Source organism: Athene cunicularia (assembly GCF_003259725.1).
Source record: "Athene cunicularia isolate RWA chromosome 17 unlocalized genomic scaffold, athCun1 chr17_part1, whole genome shotgun sequence".
NCBI lineage: Eukaryota > Metazoa > Chordata > Aves > Strigiformes > Strigidae > Athene > Athene cunicularia.
The window spans coordinates 6,892,377-6,898,225 of NW_020799122.1; positions in this window are offsets into that span (position 1 = coordinate 6,892,377).

Genomic DNA, 5,849 nt, shown 5'->3' on the forward strand with positions numbered 1-5,849 from the left:
CGGGAGCGCGGCCCAGCGCGGCTGGTCCGCCGGCCGGCCGTGTGGCTGCCGGCGAGGGTGGTCCCTCGGGCCTTCCCGCTCCCATAGGATGTCCCAGAGCCATTCTAAGGCCGAGCAGCCCCGAGCTGGCACCGCAGTGTGCGAGGCAGAGGGGAGGGCCGGCCTCTGGCCCTGCAGCCCGCAGTCGAGGTGTCCCAGCCTGGGCTGAGGCGACGGGAGAGGCACTTCTGACAGACATGGTCTTTATTCGTTATCTTCAGCGCTTCCCTTCGACAGCCCCCCTTGCCCTGTCCTCCCTGTGCCTTCCCTGCCCCAGCAGCTCTGGGTGACATCTCCTCCAACGGGTACGTCCCACGCTGCTTTTGGGGCAGCACCGCCTCACAAACGCGGTGGTATGGCCACCCCTGCGCCTCCAGGTACCACACAGCGGGTCAGGCTGACCAGCAGCGTCCGGGCTGCCTGTCCTGGAGTGGGAGGGAGGCCCTGGCAGGGCCGGGAGCTGGAGTCTCACCCTTCGTGTGTGAGATGTGGCAACAGTTAAACACATCTGTCAAAATGGCTCCCTGTTATTATGTGCTGCTGTTGTGTCCTGTGCTATAGCTGGGATCCCTGGTTAGGCAGGATTCCATCGTTTAAGGGCAGGCAGAACAAAATGTCTCTCCTTATTCTGAAGGAGTCTGCAATCATCAACATGATTTGTCTAGTTTTTAAAGTTAGGGATATGCCTAAGTGTCTCTGTGGCAGAGAAGCTGAGGCTCATATGGTAGGGACTTTTCCCAAGGCTGATTTGCATGTCTGGCAAAGCTTGGATGAAAGCCTGGGAGTCCTCGCTCTCTTTGCCAGGCTTTGATGCCCAGACTCCTTGCCTTTAATCTTTGCCATCTATGCAGACAACATCAGAGCTATCAAATAATTCTACCACAATGTGAGTCTTTAAAAAACAATGTGCTAGGAGAAGTACACAGTAACATACTTGGATAAAAGTTAAAAACTGGATTAAGCCAAATTCGTTGTTGATTTCTGCTTACCAGTTTAAGCAGATACACAGACTTCTGGCTGGGAAAACATTTCACAGTGGTACAGAGTAACTATTGCAGGAGATATCAGTCTTCCCATAAAGCAGGGTTTGTCAAGGCTGCTTTTAAAGGTAGGGCTTGAATTGTTCCATCAATGGGTATCTGGTGATTTCAAGGCCTTGAGACATTGCTAGGGATGGGTTGGGGTTTTTTTGCTTTCTGTTTCTCAGTTTATTGGGAAAGAGCTCAGCCTGCTAAATATTTAATATTTGCCAAGCTGGGGTGTCTGAATGCTGGAAGCATCTGAAGAATCCATCCTAGTCCCTCACACTTTTCGTTCCTTGAGCACCACTGACAGACGTGTCAATCTTTGCCTTCCGTCACTAGGTAAAGGACAAATGATCTCTCTGTTTGTGGTGTGGGAGGAGGCCGTGTGTTATCTGGTATGATTCACTCCGATAAATAACCTCCTCCTCGGACTTCTCTTGTTTATAGCAACAGCCCCAAATGCTAAAGTTTATGGAGATTTTAATCCTTGCTGTTCTCACGCATATTTACTCTGCAGTTTTATCAGAAACATCTTTTGAAAACCTCAGTGTTTTTATAATTAATTGAATAATGTGACTGATGTTAAAAATAAACGGATTTGGAAAACTGCCCAGTGAGCTGCTGAACAACAGTATGTAATATAGCAACTGTAGCTGGATTCTCAGGGGTATGTATATTTTCCTAACAAATGCAGTCTCATGACTTAGAGATTAAATCTTTATTAGTTTGAAATTCACCCTGTTGATTTTTCTTTGTTTATGCTGCATAATTGTTTCTGGATGAATTCACATTTTTTAAAGGGACAGTGCTCCTGCGGATGTCTGCTGATCTCAGAGTGGGTGAGTTAGTCTGAGACCCACAGAGGCACCACAGAGGGGATGTGGGTGTTGGCTATCTCTGTCCATCCACCATCCCATTGGCTTTATATTATTTTCTGATCCAGATCCAATCCATGCACTAAGAGGCTGAGTCTGTGAACAGGCCGCTCCAATATATATTGATCCTGCTTATCCCAAACCCAAATGCTGTTGATTTCTTCTCTATGACCTTGGCCCTGCCGTGCCCACCTCACCCCTGCTCTGTGAACTCCTGCCACGTCTCTGCCCCATGCTCTCCCTGACCTAAGCCTTTCCTGACGCCGCTCCCTAGTGCCACCAACACTTCCTTAACTTTTGCTGGCTCAGAGCATCATCTTATCAGTCTGGGATAATTTATTAGTTTGGGCTCTGCAGTTAAGTCTGGGCCTCACCTCTCCTATCTCTGGAGGTGTGTCTGGCTGGCCAGGGTGGGGGGCTCTGCGCTCTGCCCGCCTTGGGGCTGCAAGTGAGCAGAACAGAGATGGCTTGGCTTGCCTCCTCCCTCCCTGCTTCAAGGACTGGGATAAAGCAGCAGGGGAGAAGCAAGGCAATGTAAATTCAGAAGGGACAAAACTCAGTGAGGTGATGGGAGATAGATTCTGGAATGCGTTTGGTGAGACATCGAATCCTATCTCTTATCCCGGGGGAATCCCAGCTACACGAGCAAATCATCAAGCCCTGTAAACTACATCATCAGCGTCTTCCTCTAGAAAACATCATCACGCTGATCCATTTGTCCTAGCAGCCAAATGATTAAAGTTTGAAAACATAAATTATACACGTTGCTGGAACAGCATAAACACAATAATGGCTCTCTGTTACACCTGTAACCTCTGTTATAATAGCTTTAATGAGCTTTCAGCCTCATCATCCAAAAAGAAAAGATTATCACACAGTGCTTTATTGCTACTGAGGTGTTCTTCGTGCTGCTGCTGGTGGCCAAGCACCTGCAATGCACCTGCTCTGAGGAGCTGTGGGCCAGGCACCTGCAGTGGGTGGGTGCCTTCCCTTGAGCTGGGGGGCTGACCCAGGCTGGAGAGCTCCCAAAATGGGGCAGGGGATGCAGGCCCCCAGTGTGGGACACCACAGCAGTGTGAGCCCTTTCTGTAGCATGCAGGCTGCTGGAAACCCCGGGAGGAGAACGGGCACCTGCCCCCATGACATAGCATTATCCTGTGGTGTGGGGTTAGTCCAAGCTTGCGTCTTCTCAGCTTAATTTAATAACAGGCTATGAGCTCTACTTTGATCTGCTTGTGTTTTTCACTAGTTCCGTATTTAATTGAACTCATCATCATAAATACCAGGAACTCTTTCACTTTCTGTGCCAGGCTGGGTTTCCTGTTGGACACGCAAAGGACACACCTGAATGGTGGGTTTCTGGCCTGCCAGTATGGGGGATCCTGTTATCAACAGAAACAAAGGGAGCACAGGAATCTGGAGCTGGTGGATTCCTTTCCCCAAACATGTGGCCAGACCTGAAAATCCAGCTGCCTGGCTTTTTTCGTTTACTGGTCTGCTCCACTGTGTCCTGGGAATGTGTGGCAGGACTCTCCGCTTCTTTCCAGGAGGCCTGGCCATACAACCACCCCAGTGGTTTTTCCCCTTTCAAAATCTGCAGACTGGAACCCGCTTTGCCTCAAGGCTTGTTGTGTTTATTAAGTGTTATCCTGTGTCTATCCCAGGTGTCGCCTTCAGCGTTCTACCAGGATGAGAGACTTGCTGGCTGTGGGCTCTCCCACTGGTTCTGTGCTTCTGGCTGCATTCCCACAAATGCCGCTGCTACCCCAAAAGCAGCAACTGTACGTCTGTGGTTCTCACTCGACAGAGCTATCTCTAATTCAGGATCCCAGGGGTAGAGGTATCAGAAACTGTTGCTGCTGGGGCTGGGACTCAAGGGCTGGTGAGCCCACTTTGCAGGGGATGTGGTCTTTATTCCTGCTTGCAAAATGCAGCCTGGAAGCTGTGCCGATCATTTGTGTGAAGCTTTTTGTCAGATACTTGCAAGGAAGACAAAGAATTTTAAATGCTTCAATTTTCATACTTAACAGACCACACTTGTGCTGACAGTACCTGCTGGCAATAACTTCTCAGATGGCAACTGGAAAAAGCCACAAAAACCCTGGAAGAATGCTTTGCCAAAACAGGCTTGACAAACTTTGAAAACATGCTGGAAGAGGTGAAGGTAATTTGGGTGAGTATGCAGGTGATATAATTCTGTCCCTTGGCAGGGATCTGCTCCCAGAACTGTGATGTAGCTATGGCAGGGCACTCTACTTGTGGGATGCTGGCATATTTACGTGTGGTCTTCTAAAAAATCTTAAAATCTGTCTCTTTGCTTATAATTAAAGAATTCATGTGTTTTTTTATCTTGTGCCTGCCCCTTCAGTTCTGCAGTGAACTCATCCCAAAGACAGATGTGAGCTCCTGACATCTTGGTGTCCACTGCCTGTGTTTGAGGGAAGCAGGGAGACCTGGTTTGTGCCCCCAGATATCCTGGCTTTTCTAGGGTACTGGTGTTCCTTATTGCTGGGCTCTGCCCATTGAATTTCTTCCTCTGCGGGCTCTCAGTCCTGAAAAGATTCATCCGTGAGAGATGCAAGCAGGATCACAAAAGGTCTGGACGACAAGCATCATTTCTAGGACCATCCTGCCAGGCCCCTGCAGTGCTGCGGCTCAGGATCTCCGGCCTTGCCCCGTTGCACAGTGCCATCTCCTGGAAAGCTCTGCCTGAGCCGCACACATCACAAGCAGTTTTGCTCCTGCATCAGCCAGGGGTGCTGCAGGCTGCTTGGCTGCTGCTTCTGATTGCCATGAAGATTATCTTCTGACACCCCATGAGTCCCCTCATCAAACTCCTCTTCCTCCTGCTCTCTGTCCGGCTGCTCGCCCTCACCCCTGAGCTACCCTGCAGCATAACATCCCTGTGCAGCTTTTTCCCGCTCTGGATGCTGAATACAAATCTCTAGGTACAAAAAGAACAGTAGAGGAGCACAAATTAGCATCTACAGATATTACCCCTCATCTTTTGTTCTCCTTGGGCACCAGTTCCCTGTTCAGTTGAATGCCCTGCCTATACACATTTGCCCTAGGAGTGCCCCATTTACCTCTTCCTCCTGGTTTTGACTCTAAGGGACACATTTTCTTCTTCCTCCCTAAGCTTGATGACCTCATCTTGAGCAACAACCAAGCCCCTCATCACAGTGCTCACCCTATATTTAAAATGTTGCTACATCTTTTTAATGAGACAAAAATGTGTATACGGAACTTGCACCTGAATGCTGCTGGCTTGACTAAGCTCTATATTTATCCTGATAAGACAAGAAAAATGGGTGGTTTCAGGGGCAACATGCTTACTCCTATGAAACAGTAACATAGCTTAAGTGCTTAGTCGCTGAAAAAATGCACACTGCAATTTAAAGCCAAAGGCTGGTACTTCATCCATCATTTTAGGCTATTGTGGCATCTTCTGAGCAGTTGGGAGATTACTGTACTTCAGTAATCTGTCATATACAATGAAATAACTAGTGCTCCAAGGTAAGGCTGTAAAAGCTGTTATTTGAAAAAGACCATAATTATGTAAATACAAGGCCACAAAGTTCATAAATAAGAGAAAAAGCTGCTGTGACTCGTGGCTGTTCAGAGTTTTCTTTGGCTCTTTCTCAGTGAGGATTCTATGCTGCAAACTTGTCTTTGCCCCTGAGCATACCAATGAACTCAAAGAGCCTGTTTACCAAAAAATGTATTTTTTATTAAAATTCATATTTGTAAAGGAGAGATCATTACACAAATGAGGTAAACCAACACATATGACATAGTTTTCACTTTAAAAATAAATTTCAATTGAGCAATTGATTTGATTCCATAAAGTCTGAGAGACAGAGTCAGGCGAGCGTTACTCATGTGGTGAGCTGCTGGACAAGGCGGAGAG